The following is an 18,332-nucleotide window of genomic DNA, read 5'->3' as shown; positions in this document are numbered from 1 at the left end:
TGAGGGTGAAGAATAGAGAGGCTGGGGGTGGGGCGGAGGGTGAGAGGATTGGGAAGTGGAAGTGGCCAGTGTGGGAGCAATAAAAACTGAGATATAGGATTAGACTCTGAAAAGGTGCAAAATAGGCGTAGGAAGCCTGCTTAATAGTCTCAGGAAAGACAAGCACTCTGGGAGTAAAATATAATAAAATGTTACATAAAATTATACTTCCACGAACCACTTAGTGACTTGGAAGAGGTCATAGTAACCTCGTTTGCCTCAGGGAGAGATGAGTATTTTTCTCACTTGATTCACCATGGAATTAACTCCAGCTAAAATATAAACCCCTCTGGGTTTTTTTGAAAACTTTAATTACCTCCCTTACTCAAATGTAGTTGTGGCTATTGTGAAATGATGACCTACCTTTAACCCTATCCATCACCAATAACCAGCAAAGAGAAAGTAATTAATAAATGTATGAATATGCTTTAATTTATTCAGGCTACTCAGCTTCATGAGGTAGAGACATGAGGGCTTATCTGTCCAGTTAAATGTTTACTGAGAGCACGTAAATGTTAAATCATGGAATTTTAAAAACATACATGTGGAAACATGCATATCTTACCTTCAGTAGGGGATATTTCTCAGGGTTGGAACTTGAATACCACAGTCATACTTATTTATGTATCTATTAAAAGCAGTGCCAATTTTAGTGAAGCACCTAGAATATGTTATAAAATGTCTGCATATAATTAATTCAAAATGCTCTGTGATTAAATCACATAATGATGCTTTGTGAGCATACATCAGCTTAATTGGGAGTAACGTAACTAAGAGATTGAGATCCAGAGTGCTGTAAATAAAAAGCTGCTTGGGGCTCCTGCAGTATAAATTTAGATCATCAGGAAATCTTGCAAAGGCCCCAAGGCTTGTTGTGGGTTAGCCTCTCTCTGCTATGCGAAGACAACAGAAAGATTACTGAGTCTCCTAACTGGAAGGCCTGGTGCAGGCTTTGAGATTACTCCAGTATTTGCAGGGAGAGGACTTGTATGTCAGCTGACTCATTACTCAATAAGCTCCTCTAGGTTTTTCTGTGGAGGAATGTGTATAGCACAGTCAGACGCCCCTTGAGGATGAGACAAATTTCACTTTTCACTGTAGTGAAAAGAGTTCTGCATTTGAAGGTTAAAATATTTGATCTCAATAATTTTAGTTTCCTTATTTGTAAAATGGCCAAAAAAAGACTTGCTTTGTAGAAGTTTTTGAGGATGAGGGGGATAAAAAAAACCCAAAACACTCATGGAGCACCAGATACAGTGCCTGGCATGTAGGAGGTATCAATAAATGCCATTGGTTTTCCCACGCCCCCAGCACAAAGTTTCCTGAACATTGTAAGAACAATAGATCATTGCTGATGTGACTGAAATGTGCCCATTGAGATGAATTCCCCACAGGGGTGGCCTATATTTCTATTCAAAGACTGAAGGAACAAATGAAACTGAAATCTGTATTAAGACACACTCAGGCTATGGCAATGGAGAAAACTGGAAAAATGTCACAAGATCAATAGTGGTAGCAGTTCAACTACTGCTTTCCCATGATGGAAACCCAAAACTGAGGACAGAAAAGCAGACATGTGGCATTAGTTCTGCCATCTCTCCTTGTCGTTCTCATGCAGCATTACTAACTGATCGCAGCCGTCTGCCCTCTCTACTCAGATGGGTCTTCAGACCCCTAACATAGCGTTCAAGCAGGCATTCATAATCGGTTTATCATTGGCACTCGTGACAATGCCTATTTACTATTCTTGGCAGAAGAATGCTGCCCACGGCCTGCCTGACCCTATCAGTTGAATAACAAAAGAACAATTACTCCTCTCCTCTGTCACCTTTCTGAATCCATCCCAGAGTAAGAGGGAAAAGAGCTCTGTTCCTTTCTCTTTGTAGAGTGATTTTTTAGTCTGTGGGTTATTCCTGACACTTGATATTTGGATACCACTTAATAGTTTAGATATATTTAAAGGAATACTTAATCCTGACAATGACCATGGGTGAGAGGTAGGCCACATATTACCCTCACTCTACATAGGAGAAAACCAAAGCTCTGAGGAGCTAAAGAACTTATCTAAGCTGAACTTATGCAGTAATTTGTATAGATGGAACTTGAAGATTGGAATGTTCAACTCCAAAATCTGGTAATTATTTAGACACCAATGCTACAATTACTGAGTAGTCTCAGGGAGAAGACTATGAATAGTAAGGGTGCACAAATGCATCATAGAGGAGACTTAGAAGGACCCTGTCCTGGTGAGATACTACCAGCAATTGTACACAAGTGCAGCTTTGAGGACACACCGAACAGTGGTAGCAGGGATCAGGCACAGGAAGGAGACCACCATGACTGGCATGGGAGGTGATGCAGGGAAGCCGGAGTGTACTAGGAAGTGTTCCAAGAGAACACTTCAAGTGCCAGACAAAACACATTACATCACTTTTTTCTTTATTGAGCTATAATCTGTGATTCTGTCTAAACCCTTTGGAATCAATTTATATTTTTAGTTTGTCAAATAAGGTTACTGTCTAAATTTTTTTTGCCTTAGTCCTAAAAAAATACCTTTTAAGATTCAGGGTCTGAAGGAGAAACCTGATATTCTTAAATTGGCAAAAATGTCTGTATCCTTTCCTCCTATTCCTCTTGTGACTTTCTATACTGCTTTATCTTGGGGCCACCCATTGGTCTTTCCTGGGAAAGAGAATACTGAATACAGATATAACACACACAAATCAATAAGGCTCATACATATGAATCTCAACAAGTTAAATTTTATAATGGAAGAAAAGATCTTTCTGCAACCATCAAAGAAAAAACATGAAATAACTAAAAACTAGGCTTAAACAATAAATGTGCAAGAATTGTGTAAAGAATGTTTTTAAATGTTAATGAGAGATTCAAAATATGAATTGACCAAGTGAAAACATACTTTATTTTTAGAAAGACTCATAAATATGTCAGTTTTCCTTAATTTAATGTAGGCAGTTAATATAATTGTAATTAAAAGAGTACCAGGATTTATTTTTTTTATTTTTTTGAGACAGAGTCTTGTTATGTGGCTCAGGCTGGAGTGCAGTGGCGCTCTCTTGGCTCACTGCAATCTCTGCCTCTTAGGTTCAAGTGATTCTCCTGCCTCAGCCTCCTGAGTGGCTGAGACTACAGGCATGCACCACCATGCCCAGCTAGTATTTGTATTTGTTAGTAGAGACGGAGTTTCACCATGTTGGCCAGGCTGGTCTTGAACTTCTGACCTCATGTGATCCATCCACTTCAGCCTCCCAAAGTGCTGGGATTACGGGCATGGGCCATCATGCTGGGACTCAGGATTTTTTTTTTAATAGAGCTAGATAAACTGATAGAAAGTTCATATGTAAAAACTAGAAAGAAATAATGGCCAGGGAAAACTGTGAAATAGAAAAGTATTGAATGAGATATAGTCATATTGGATAATAATAAATTATGAAAAGGTAGACATTAAAATAGTGTGGTACTGGCATATCAATAGACAGACAAATTAATGGACTACAATTCAGTCCAGAAATACATCCAGATATACACATATTTAGTCTACTATAAAAATGGCATTGCTGATCAGTGGCATAAAATGGATTGTTCAGTAAACATTTTTTAAAAAGTAGAGAAAGAAAAGGAAAGAAATCAGAAAAGTGCTAGGAGAAAACGTGTGTGCGTGTGTTTATGGAGAGAGAGAGAGACAGAGAGAGAGAGAGAGAGAGAGAGTTTTCCTATAATGCCCAGGCTGGTCTCAAACTCTTGGGCTCAAGTCATCCTCCCGCCTTAGCCTTCTGAGTATCTGGAACTGCAGGCACCATACCACCATGCCTGGTTAATTTTTTTTTTTTTTTCACAGATGGGATCTTGTTATGTTTCCCAGGCTGGTTTTGAACTGCTGGCTTCAAGAAGTCCTCCCATGTAGCTGTGACTACAGGCATAAGCCACTGCGCCCAGCTTATATACACTGTAGAGAGTGGAAGGCCTTGCTAAGTATGATGTAAAATCCAGTGATTATAAAAGCTATCAATACATTTATTTAAATAATGTTTTAATCTTCAGGAAAAAAATAAAAAATAATGTTAAAATGGGCATCTAAGAAAGTATTCACATTATATATAATAGAGACTCATTTTCCTAATTTATTAGATAAAAGAAAATATAAGAAGTTCAACAGAAAAATTGGAAAATAATGAAGAAATAATTCATAGGAAGATACAGAATTTTTAAACATATGAAAAAGTCCAGTCTCATTACAATAGAAATGCAAATTAAAACTCTAGTGATAGTTCATATCCACATATCAGAATGACAAGATAAAATAGTTTCATATTGCATTGTATTAGTGAGGATATGAGGAGTAGTCCATTTTAGACATCAGGGATGAAATAGTGAACAATAAAATTCTTTGGAAGATAATTTGCAATATTTCTCAAAATTATAAATGCATATTCCCTTTATCTCAAAGATTCCACTTCTAAGAATTTGTCCTACACATATACTAGTGCATATGGATACAAAATATGTAGAAACATTCATTTCATGATTGTTTATAGTGGTAAAAGATTGAAGCAATCTAAATATTCATCAGTATAGTACTGGTTAATTAAACTTGGTGTGTGCATGTAATAAAATACTGTGCAGCTGTTAAAATTTAAAAGTAATGAGTTTTAAACATTAGCTTTGTTTTGACCATAGCATAGCTTCAAGGTCTCCTTTCTTTTAGGCAAAATCTCAAAAAGTTGTCGGGAGGATGGAAGGTACTATGAGTGGTGACTTCTCTCTCCAGTTAAATTCATCATAATAAAGAATAATTCAATAGAAGGATAATTCACTAAATTTTAGACAGGCAGAGTGAATAGATTGTGGCTGCCCTTTAATGTACATCATTGAAAGTGAAAAAGAGAGGACATAAAAGATAGTTATTCAGAAAAGTGTGTTATGGATAGGCATGTTTCTGGAAAATCTCTAAGGGGACATAAGTGGAAAGTCCCTAGATTCAATTTGTGCAAGAGGCTGCAAGACTGTGACCCAGATGCAGAATGAGAGAGACTGCGTTGGTATGCTGTAGCAAAACGTCAGATCCAGGACCCCAGGAAGTAGGTCTAGGGGCCATGGCTTACTGAGTAACACTATGTTCGCCTCACCTGCTGGCCTAAGATACTTCTGGGTGCTGATATGAGTGGGATGAGGGGCAGAAGTAAAAGTCTGGGAGCTCTTTTTAGGAACTTCTTAGCTTTGGCAGATTCCTCACCCCTCACTACTGTGACCACCCTGGAGGCATCCCTGTGAGGAACAGAGAGGGAACACTGTGAATCCATATTTGTGCAGCTATATCTGTTGACTACACTAAGGATTCTCAATGCTGTCTGCCCACGGGGAATCACTCGGGTTAGTGGTAAGATTTGCCAGTGTTTAGCCTCCTCCACTAGGTGGTTCTAATCTAAATGGCCTAGGGTGGGACCAGGCATTGGTGTTTGTTAAATGTTTCCCCAAGTGATTCTTCTGTGCAGCCAGGTCTGAGAAGCATGGGACTGTGCTCTTCCCATAGCTTTTTATTTACTTGTTTTTAATACTCAATAATGTTGGTGAGTAGAAATATTTGGTGTTTGTGAGTTTTAGTCCTGCTATTCCTCAAATTCATTTGGGTCTCTCACTAGGCTTAAGATGGAGAAAGAGGCAAAGGGAGAGAGAGAGAATCATTGGAGGAAAAGTCTGAAACAGAGTGAAAAATAAATGGGGAGAGAAATTAAAAGGGAAATGCTGAATTCTTCACTTCAAACTCATTCCAGAATCTTTGAGCATAGGACAAAAAGTTTGCAATTTACCCACTTCTGAGCTGAGTTGTATGCACACTTGAAGATGGAAAGTTCTGATCTATTAGGAGATACATTAACAATACAACTAATGACAGAAAAGAGAGGGATTGGTGCCAACTGGCGAAGGGTGATGGGACAGAGGGATCATTGTCAAGGAGACTCAGACTATGCAGAAGAATAGGCTGCTTGGATTTTGCATAAACAACCTATGAAATTGGGGGCTTTATGTGAAAATCAAAACCTAACTGTATTCACTTTTCAATGCAAATGTACCTGAGTTAGTCATTTAGAATGAAACTCATCAGTGACACTAATCATTGGATTTAGAGTCCACCATAATCTGGTATGGTTTCTTCCTAATTTCATGACATCTTCAAAGATCCTATTTCCAAAAGTTGAATTCACAGGTACCAAACTTAGGATTTTGTAGGGACAGGAAGGTGTGGTAACTTTCCTCACCCATTATAAGGGTCATAGTTGACATTCCTTTAACAAAAGGCAGATTAACAACAAAAAAATGCGTAACAAATGCATTTCATCAAAGTTTTACACAACAAAAGAGACTGCTGAAATTATGACCAAAAGACCCAGGGAAATCTGTTTTTATGCTTAGTTTTGATGAAGAATGGACAGCCACGCAGAAATGTGATTGGGCAAAAGGGTATGATCTAATGGTAATAAACTCAGGTGGAGAACCTAGCAAGGCCTTTCCAGATTCTTCTCAGCCTCCCTGCATAGCATTCTCTTTCTACCCAGGTATGGGGCAGAACCCCTCTAAAATGAAAGTCTTCAAGGAAGAAAAGAGAAGAGAGAGACCTTTCTAGGTTTTATGGTTTGCTTTAGGATAAAAGGGTTCTAGTTTTTATGAACCACCTTGGAGAGGAGAAATTCTAGTTTCTATGACTTGCTTCAGAAGTGAAAGAGGGGCTGTAAACAGAAGGGCAGGAGAAGGTCAGAGAGACCTTGCTTCTGAGGCCCTTCCAGTGTCCTAAAGTTTAAAGTACTCAGCATGCCAAAGTGCCATACTTCGGGTCTTCTTGTTCTGAGTTCCAACAACTTCAAAATATCTGTGTGGGGGACACAATTCAACCTTTACCGACACTTTGTTCAAAGCTACCTTCATTTTGCTTAAAGTTGTTTTTGCCCAGAAGACCAGCAGCAGCCACACCTTAAAGACCCATTTTTTCCTACCTCTTCATTTACAGACCTATAAATGATTCTAGAGCAGTACTTCCACTTTGGCAAAAGTATGGCTAAGACAGAAGGGATGGTGACACAGCATCACTTTCTCCATCACTACACTGATAGGCATTAAATTACACTGACAAGACAGATGCCCTGGGAGCAAAGAGCCAGTGTGTAGAGAGAGAGAAAAACAAAAGTAGCAATCAAAGTACGTGTGAAGACAGTTCCTCATTTTAGAGCTCTTTTTCCTGCCCATATATTAGAATATTATTTGACCATAAGAAGTTATTTGTCTTTACATCAGTTTGTTTTGTCCACAGGACCTGAACATTAATGTGCGAAAGCACAGAATTCCAGAAAGACAGACAAAGTGGCCTCTCATGAACATTTTGATCTTTTTTTTTTTTTTTTTTTTTGCCTGTAAAAACAAATTGTTGTAAAAGAACTCCCCAAATCAAGTTTCAAGCCAATTGCTTTTAAGTCCTTGTAAATGCTCAAAAGAAAGAAACATCTTTGCCATTTGGTCAGTGACTAGGAATAGACTGAGTTCTTACTCAATGAGTTTTGATTTCCATTGGAAATTGCAGGCATAATGCATTTTAAGTAGACAGCTCTAATTCCTAGTTGTTAATGAAGACGATCTTTAGAATCAGGTTGGCAGAGTCCAGGATCAGGATCACAGGGATAAGGATATAGAGAGGAAAGAAGTAGAGGTAATAAGCAGGTAATAAGGAGGAATGATGTCAGGAGCAACAGATATCAAAATCAGAAGGCTTGGGGATGCTGAAGGCTCTAAATTGGATCAAGGCAGATAATCGTCCCTGAGAATTCCTAGCATCTCCCAGACCTGCTTGGTCCTGGCAATATCTGCTCACAGGTGGTTCCCACAGCAGCAAAGTTTTACTCAAGCAGTTCATTTAAGGGAACTCTCACATGGACACTGTGGATTTTGTTTCCATATTTAAGGGAAGGGGCAAGGAGAGGGGAAAAAGGCTTCAGGACTTTAGTTCCTTCGCTTTTTGCAGTCTAAACACATTAACTCCATACAATGTGTAAAATTCTTCTGTTTCAGAATGAATGGATGCTATTTTATCACCTTCCAGCTCTATCCTACAGGTGTGAGTCCAGAGTTATTTTGTTTTCTCATTGATAAATGTTGTAAAGGAAGTTCCCTGGAGATGGGAGAAAATGAAAAGCATTTCACTGACTTGCTGAAGAGTGAAGGAAATCCAAATAGATTCCGATTCTGGCTGTGGAGTCAATGTTATAAATTAAAGGAACCATTTTACAAGGCAGCTTTTTCCCTCCCAGTGACAGGGCATATCAACTGCTAAGAAGTCCTCAGGGCCATTGCCTGGATCAGGGACTCTGTGCTGATGGTGGTAATGGGGCCCTCCGATATCAGCTTGGGAGCCATAGCAGCTGCCTGAGAAGAAGCTGCAACTTGGAATAGACTTGGAAGCCCCGAACACACTTGGTTCTGCAATTTATCCTGAGCCTATGTCAGGTGATTCTGCAGTCTTCAATTATGGCTTTGAGAGGCTAGAAGGTAGGTTGTGCAGTGGATATACAGGGATGTGTGTGTGTGTGTGTGTGTGTTTGTGTGTGTGTGTGTATGCACATGTGATCATACACATGCACACAGAAGCCTTCAGGTAAGCTGGTTTCTGAGGCCGACTCAGGCTCCTAAACAGAATTGCTTGACTCATATTCATCTATGATATGGTTTGGATTTGTGTCCTGTGTCCCTGCCCAAATCTCATCAAATTGGAGGAGATGCCCAGTAGGAGATGATTGAATCATGAGGGTGGATTTCCCCCTTGCTGTTCTTGTGATACTGAATGAGTTTTCATGAGATCTGATGATTTAAAAGTGTGGCACTTCTCCCTTTGCTGTCTCTCTCTCCTGCTACTATGTGAAGAAGGTCCTTGCTTCTCCTTTACCTTCCACCATGATTGTAAGTTTCCTGAGGCCTCCCAGGCATTCTTCTTGTTAAGCCTATGGGACTGTGAGTCAATTAAACCTGTTTTCTTCATAAATTACCTAGTCTCAGGTAGTTCTTTATAGCAGGATAAAAGCAGATTAGAACCAGAAGAGAAAGCAGAAAACGTACCAGAAGAGTGAGGCACTGCTATAAAAATACCTAAAATTGTGGAATCAACTTTGGAACTGGGTAACAAGCAGAGTTTGGAACAGTTTGGAGGGTTCAGAAGAAGACAGGAAGATGTGGGAAAGTCTGGAACTTCCTAGAGACTTGCTGAATGGTTTTGACCAAAATGCTGATAGTGATATAGACAATGAAATCTAGGCTGAGGTGGTCTCAGATGGAGATGAGGAACTTATTGGGAACTGGAGCAAAGGTCACAGTTGCTGTGCTTTAGCAAGCAGACTGGCAGCATTGCGCCCCTGCTCCTGAGATCTGTGGAACATGGAACTTGAGAGAGATGATTTATGGCATCTGACAGAAGAAATTTCTAATGCATTGAAGTGTTCAAGATACGACCTGACTGCTGCTAACAGCATACAGTCATATGCATTCACAAAGAGATGATCTGAAATTGGAACTTATATTTAAAAGGGAAACAGAGTGTAAAAGATTGGAAAATGTGCAGCTCAACCATGTGGTAGAAAAGAAATTCAAGCCTGCTGCAGAAATTTGCATAAGTAAAGAGGACCTGAATGTTAATAACCAAGGCAATGGGGAAAATGTCTCCAGGGCATTTCAGAGACCTTTGCAGCAGCCCCTCCCATTAGAGGTCTAGAGGCCCAGCAGGGAAAAATGGTTTAGTGGGTGAGGCCCAGGACCCAGCTGCTTTGCGCAGCCTTGGGACATTGTGCCCTGTGTCCCAGCTACTCCAGCTCCAGCTATGGCTAAAATGGGCCAAGGTACAGCTTGGCCATGGCTTGAAAGGATGCAAGCCCCAGGCACTGTCAGTTTATACATGATGTTGGGCCTGCGAATATGCAGAAGGCAAGAATTGAGATTTTGGGAACCTCTACCTACATTTCAGAGGATGTATGCTAATACCTGGATGTTTAGGCAGAAATCTACAGCAGGAGCAGAGCCCTCATGGAGAACATCTACTAGGGCAGTGTGGAGGGGAAATGTGGGGTTGGAGCCCCCACTGAGGCATTGTCTAGTGGAGCTGTGAGTAGAGGGCCACTGTCCTCCAGACCCCAGAGTGGTAGATCCACCAACAACTTGCACTATGCACCTGTAAAAGCCACAAGTACTCATCTCTAGCCCATGAAAGCAGCTGCAGGGGTTGTACCCTGCAGAGCCACAGAGGCAGAGCTGCCCAAGGCCTTGGGAGCCCACCTCTTGGATCAGCATGCTCTAGATGTAAGACATGGAATCAAAGAAGATTATTTGGGAGCTTTAAAATTTGATGACTGCCCTCTTGGGTTTTTTTTTTTTTTTTTTTTTTCTTTCATGGGGCCTGTAGCCCCTTTGTTTTAGCCAATTTCTCCTATTTGGAATGAGAGCATTTACCCAATGCCTGTACCCCCACTGTATTTTGGAAGTAACTAATTTGTTTTTGACTTTACAGGCTCATAGGCCAAAGGAATTTACTTATCTCAGATGATACTTTGCACTATGGAGTTTTGAGTTAATGCTGAAGTGAGTTAAGACTAGGGGATTGTTGAGAAAGGGTTAATTGTATTTTGCAGTGTGAGAATGATATGAGATTTGGGAGGAGCTGGAGTGGAATGATATGGTTTGGATTTGTGTTCCTGCCCAAATCTCAAATTGGAGGAGTGGCCTGGTGGGAGGTGATCGGATTATAGGGGAGGATTTCCCCTTGCTGTTTTCATGATAGTGAGTAAGTTCTCATGATATCTGATGGTTTAAAAGTGTGTGACAGTTCCCCCTTTACTCTCTTTCTCCTGCTACCGTGTGAAGAAGTTTCCTGCTTTCCTTTCATCACCAAAAATTACATGATTGTAAATTTACTGAGGCCTCCCTGTCATGTCTCCTGTTAAGCCTACAGAACTGTGAGTCAATTAAACCTCTTTTCTTCATAGATTACCCAGTCTCAGGTAGTCCTTTATAGCAACGTGAGAACAAACTAATACATTCTATGGCCTTAGGGTTGTGCATATGAGTCTAAAATGTCATTGTCTGCTCAAAATAAGAAGGAGAGTTGTTAAGCTATGTGGGAACTGGGGAAAATATAAAACTAAGTACCCTGTACTTAAGTCATACCTGTATAGCTTATGGGATGAATATACTCAAAAGTTTTAGGTTGCAACCGTGTTGGCATTACTGGGCATTTTGTATATCTTGAGATTTAAGGGGTCCCAAGAAAAACTCCTTCCCCAAACTTCTCCCCCAGGACTCCATAAAATTCTTACATCCTGCACTTCCTTGCAAAAGGGCAGATATCCTTGATTAAGAGATGCAAGGTTACCAGTGTACTTTGTAGCTTACATGGCAGCTCTCCAAGCTGATTACCAGCAATATCTTCATTGCTGCACCACATTTCCTGGTTGAAAGTGCCAACCAGCAATATCTTCATTGCTGCACCATATCTCCTGGTTGAAGGTGCCAGGGGCAGGTCATGCAGGAACAGCACTGCCCTCTCTCTCACTTGTACTGACCAGCTCCTTGTAAGCACCATTCTTTCAGGTTTCAAGGAAAGGAAAAGAAGCTTCTCCCACACTAGAAGGTTAGGGTACCCTGAGTTCAAGTATGTAGGTCACCTGCTAACTTGGAGTTTTATGTAAGACAGTTAAATCTTAGCATCCTTTCACATATTAGTGTAAATTTAGAAGGGACTTGACATAGGAGCAAGTAGACTTACATTTGGACTGAAAAGCCCTGAATTTGAATCTCAGCTTTTCGTGTCATAGCTGTATGATGTGGGGCAAGTTACATAGCTTCTTTGAGGCTCATTTTCTTCATCTGTAAAAGTGGAGTCATAATATTTATCTTGCAGCATTGTTCTAAGGATGGAATAACATCTGCAGTTATGCTTGGTACTTAGTAGGGAGTTAATCTATATTTATCTAATAAATAGATCATTACTTTATACTTTTCAAAATGCTTTTATATGTAGTATCCATTTGTTCTTCTAATACCCGTAAGGTAGACAAGGGTAAGGGCAAAACCAGTAGAACCAAGGATTTCTGACTCCCCAGTAGTAGCTCTGGTGCTTCACAATAGTGTAAATTTGAAGGGAACAATGGAATAGCACATTCATCTACTTAGTTTGGACTTCAACGAGTTAGATGGAAACTGTCAGAGGGTGGTGAATGGACTTGTCATTCAAATAAAACACTCAGCTCTCTCTCCATGTTTGGGAAATCAGTTTATTTGCTCCCCGGTATTGGGCTGTGTCTTATCACTGTGCAATTCAAAAAGTTTATTTCAGAACTTTAATACAGAACGTTTTCCCCTTATAAGTCCCTAGAGGCCATCTGAATAACCTAAGCAGTATGCTTTGAAGTTCATGTTGTCCCTCTGAAGCAGCTGACAGAGTGAGTGACTTACACATTGCCAGCTCATCTGCATTAGGTCACAGGTTTTCTTCAATCCCAAGATGGATGCATTTTTTTATAGTTGATGTGCATTTGGAACAGTTCCTTTGAAAGGACACTGGTCCTCTTCCTCAACCCAGGAGTTTCAGAGATACACAGTCACCTGGCTCCAACATGAATGGCTGTCTTTGCTAAAAATGGTTGTTTTCTTCCAATGCCAGAATAGGTAGCCGGGAATAACACTACTGTGTTTGGGATGTTTTATATGGGAGAAGCATACCAGTCCCAGGGAGAGTGCTCTTCTATTTTTAGATTCTAAGAATTTACGTGAGTTCATGTGAGCACATGTGCATAAATTAATATGCTTTTGAATCCAGCTTTTGGGATATTTAGTTAATAGGAAATGAGGATTTCTCAGATAATGGCATCTCAAAAAGTTTAGTTTTGGTTTTTAAAGAGATTTTTATTTTAAAGGCCACCTAGTAAAAGATCTCAACATAAAATTTTGTTGTTCTCTTTAAAATGGCTCTAAATAGTGCTGGAAGTGTTTAACTTGTTTCAAAGATTCTAATTTGAGCCTCAGACAGCTGCAGTGGTTATTAATATGAGCACAATGGCTGACACTTTGACAACAGCCCCTAGTTTTCGTTTACTGCTTTCATACTAAATGTCCCTTTTGTGCACAGGGCGTAAAAATCATGGTCAGATGACTGACTTGGGAGACCCGCCTGTAGACTGATCAGCATCTGAGAGCCTTTTTTTTTTTTTTCTTTTAAGAGAGTGTTACTCTTTTATTAGAAAAATTGGTAGATCTCTTATTAGATTATAAATCTTTAACACACTATTAGTCTTTCTCCAGTGTAGTGAAAATTCAAGGAGAAGAAACTTATTAATAAAATTAGTGAGGAGTGATGTGTTCTTAATGCATATTTATACTAGGTAAATTGACATATAAAAGTGTCATGGGACATTGGCCTAGAATTAGAACAAATAAGCAGTTCTTTGTCATTCAACTGAAACATTATTTAGAGGTGAACATTTTCAATCAAAGTTATTTTTGCCTTACAAAAATTATTTTGTAATTTTCCAGAAACTAATGTTCTCTAAATGAAAAAACGACAGAAAAAAAAAAATTCGATGGCATATTCTTTTCTCAGCTGGTTTTTGTTTTGAATCTGTGCTGGATTCATGTGTATTTATATTTGGTCTGTGCATTTTTCTTGCAGAGCACCATTTTGCTTGGTTGAACTTTGTTTTATAAGTGTACAAAGGTTTAAATCATCTTGTGGGCATCTCTGCATGTGTCACATTCACTAGGCAACTTGTCTAACTCTGTGAATATGTTTCTTTTGAAGGACTTGGCTGATTCATTGTTTGAAGAAAAGCAAATAAACAACTTAAATACTGAAAAATGTACAAGTTAATATCTCTGACCCAGGCTGAGCCAAAGGCAGAATTATAAAGTATAAGCATTTCCCTATAGTGTGTGCTTTCACAATTCAAACTGACCATCTTACAAATTAATGCTAATGAGATTGATGAATAAGGAAACATACCTTGTATCAAGCAGCCTATTTTCCCTCCCAGAAGATAAGCTCCTGATGGTCACAGACTATCTCTGATTTTTTTCATTTTGAATTTTCTGTGTCTGGTCCAGTGTCTGTCACATGAATGAATGAATGAATTCTTATAGGACTTAAGTACTTATATACAGCTTAAATATGAGTTGTTTAATTTAATCCTCACTACTAATATGTAATGTGGATATTCTTATTAACATCATTTTACAAATAAAGAAATTTAAGTTCAGGTTGCAATGATTTACGCAACGTTATCCAGCTAGGGAAGAGCAAGGTGAATCTTTAACCTTTATCTTTTTACTCCAAAGTACAGACTTCTAAATCTGATTTGTGTCACACAGCTCCTCAGTTCTGCCATTGTAGCTTGAAAATAGCCACAGAGTACATATAGACAAATGGGTATGTATGTATTCCAATGAAACTCGATTTATACAACACGTAGGCCTGATTTGGCGCACTGGCTATAGTTTTCAGTCCTTAGTATAAGTTCTAGTCCAGGCTTTCTTATTAAAAATGGCAATAATAAGATAATAAAAATACCAATTGCTAACACTTATTAAGCGATTCAGGAAATATATTTGCTTCCTTCAACTTATCTCTTTTAATAAACCGAATCACAGAATAGTTATGTCACTCAAGGTCATTGAGCTATTGCTTGTAAAGTTAGGTTTAAACCCAGGTCTGCTGACTTAGGCATTCCCTTGAGGCTTTGGAATTCAGACAGGAAATTCCTGCTCTCACTAAAATCAGACAACAGAGTGCGGGATCTAAAATAAGTGACTTAGGGTTGGTGGACCCTTGCTACAGTTAGTTAGTCTGTCATCTTTGGTGACATGAAATCCAAAAAAATGGGGAAACATGACCTTTGTGTTCCCACAGGTTGGAGCATGGGAATGCCAGCTGCCTAGTACAAGCCCATCACTGCATGGTGTGCCCTCAATGACACAGGACTCCCGAGACAGGAGGCTCTGGGGGAAATCTGTTTCCTCTCTTGGCATTTATACCTGCTCTCTCTAGGCCAATATTGCTTTCTAATATGCAATGTAAATATTTTCCTGCTTTTGAATCTCTAATAAAAAATGTATTTAAATTGAATTATGCAAAAATCATACAAGCCAGAGTTACAAACATTATATCAGACAGAGTAAGATAACAACACTGCAATTCAAAGATGTGCAAATCTGCACCCTGGGCCACAGTTCTATCTCATTCTACCTCACCTTCAGGCAGTGTATGTCTGGTGTCAGCAGCAATCCCATTCAGCAGGCAAGGCAACCAGAGTCTTTCTGGACTGGGCATGTGTGTTACCCTCATGGTGCTTCAGAAGGATGCTGTCACTAAGGCTACAGTACTAGAATCCTGGCCTCAGGAATGTGGCTTGATGGCAAAGTGATCATTTTAGACAGGCATGACTGATTTTTTCAATGAAATAATGGTCTGTATTCAAAGCTTCCCTTAACATAGAGAAAGTATACTGATTAATCTCCAACATTACAAGAATCAAATCACTTTCCCCTGATTTTCTTCTATCGGCAAACCCTGTTGCTTACTCCACAGACTCCACAGGGAAGGTAACATCCTGAGACCTTAGGATCTTCAGGTTGCTTTCATTGCTATTGGGATAAGCAAGAGCTGTGTAAAATATGGTACTATGAGAATGGGGAGAAGGTGGAAGAAAGATAAGGAAGGATGAGCAAAATAACACCTTTAACTAGGTTATAAAAATAAGTGGTGGGGATAGGGGAAAATGGGAGCTGGTATTCAAAAGTATAGAGTTTCAGTTTTGCAAGGTGAAAATGTTCTCGAGATCTATTGCATGACAATGCAAATATATCGCTATTTAACAATACTGAACTCTACCCTTACAAATGGTTAAGATGGTAAACGTTATGTTGTGCGTTCTTTACGACAATTTCAAAAAAGAAGAATAAGAAGTGTTCAAATGCCAGTTCCATGACTATCTGTATAAGACTGAGGATACTTAGGAGCCAAGATTTCCTCATTGGTAAAATCGGGGTTATGATTCCTAACTCATTACATAAGGTTAAATGAGATATAGTACATACAGTGTCAACAGTACTTCCTACTAGTAGAATCTCAATAAAAGCTAGTGCTCTTTTCCATGTCTATCACTCATCCCCAACACTTTGCCCATTGCTTGGGTAGCAGATTTTATCTTTTTATGGGATATTTTTCCAGGAAGATTAAAAATTCTCTGGGTAGTACCTAGTTCTGGGTGCTGAGAGGAGTAGTGATGGAATGTCAAGAGTGCCCCCCATGTAGCCTTCTGGGTGAGGAGACAAGAAAGGAAGTGTGTGAGCGTACAGTAACATACACTATCACACACTCACACAAATCAGTTAAGCAGAGCGCAACACAGGTACATTAACAATTACCAAACCCAGAACCTTAGACAATCAGTACTCCAGATGTTTACAGAAGTGAGAGAGCAGAGTAAGCTGGATCCGTGCTTTTCAAACTTGAATGTGCAATCAAATTCCCTGGGGAGCTTGTTAGAATGCAGATTCCGATTTCGTAGATCTGAGGGTGGGGCCTGAGATTCTGTATTTCTAATAGGTTTCTGGTCTACTTTGTTTATTCATGCATTTATGCATTTGTTCACTATTGACTCTGTCATGTACCATGTATTTTACTATAAGTGAGGAATAAAACAATTATGAAAATATAGCCTTTCTTTCAAAAAATATAACAGACAGGTAAAGTAAAGATTAAAATACAGAATCGTAAGTGGTGGAAATATTCCCAGGGTTCTATCGGGGCCCAGAGGCATAAGATACAGATTGATTGCTTTATGATGAATGGATAAGAGTTTAAGGGCAGTTCGGGCAGGAGGAAGGGCATGTATGAACACCAGGGAGTGTTCAATAGCATTTTTAAGATTGTCATGATAGGACCAAAGCAAAGGGTCTGGGAAGAAGAGTGGAGAGAGAGAGAAAGAGCTGGACAGTGGTCAGTGGCCAAGTTGTGAAGATTCTTGTGTGCCAAGCCAAGGTGTTGACACAACATTCTGAAAGCTAAAGTGACCCGTGGAAGGAAATCCAGAGGGAGCTCAGAGAGTTCCATCTCAAGATGGTGTGTTCTCAGTCTTGATCTTTCTGTAAGTGACTATATCAGCTCCTGTCTAGGACCTAAGCTCTTGACTATATTTTACCTGATTTAGTGCCCACCTCTTTCTTCTACCCCAAACATATGAGCCACATTTCTTCTACTCTATGGTTTTCTTTAGAAGAGGTTAGTAATGCACAATGAAACAAAACTAATTTGTCCAAAGCAGGGCCCTTCAGAAGTTAAGAGAAGTTCCAACAACCTTGAGTATTTGAGTCTCATGGTTTATTTAAAAGACAAAATAGGCCAGAATAAAGTGTGACGTTTACAGAATATTTTAAATATTTTCATTAAATAAATGAAAACTTTTGTCACAGTAGGTATGTTGCAAGAGAGTATTATTTTAAAGATAATTATCATTTTATAAATATTAAAGTACATTGGAACCAGAATGGGGCGTAAGATTAATGCCTGCTTTTAATTCTGTATCTTTGTGGTTTCATATATATAAACTAATTTATAAGCAAGAAAAGTGAAAATGTGAAGACTTTTGTAAATGTGAGGCTGGCTGTAACCTTCCTTGCCCCTTTTCTCCCTCCCTACTCACCTAATAGGCCCTGATCTAGGAACTTGGAGATTCTGTTTTTCTTTTCTAATTATTGGAGAAAGCATTACAATGCACAGAGCACTAGATTTCATAGAGAAAAGCAACTGAAGGGTAGGCAAGGTGACCAAGGACCAAATATTAGTGACTTTTAAAGACCACCTTGAGAGTCAAAGAACCCGCTGTGTTGCTCCAACCTGATGCCAACATGGACACATGCAGCAAAATGACAAAAACCACTGCAGAGGAAACAGGAGACAGACTGGCGGGTCCTCTATTATCACCTCTCTTTTTGTGTTGTTGGCTTAGTGGAAGATTTCCTAATTTGAAACGACAAGTTAATTTTTGAGACAATGAAACACAAATGAATGTGCAAAGAAAAGGCATATCTGGCTAGGCACAGTGGCTCAGGCCTATAATCCCAGCACTTTGGGAGGCCGAGGTGGGCGGATTATGAGCTCAAGAGATCAAGACCATCCTGGCCAACATGGTGAAACCCTGTCTCTACTAAAAATACAAAAATTAGCCAGGCATGGTGGCACACGCCTGTAGTCCCAG

This window comes from Mandrillus leucophaeus, unplaced genomic scaffold, assembly GCF_000951045.1.
Source record: "Mandrillus leucophaeus isolate KB7577 unplaced genomic scaffold, Mleu.le_1.0 Scaffold327, whole genome shotgun sequence".
Classification (NCBI taxonomy): domain Eukaryota; kingdom Metazoa; phylum Chordata; class Mammalia; order Primates; family Cercopithecidae; genus Mandrillus; species Mandrillus leucophaeus.
This window is presented reverse-complemented; position numbering follows the sequence as displayed.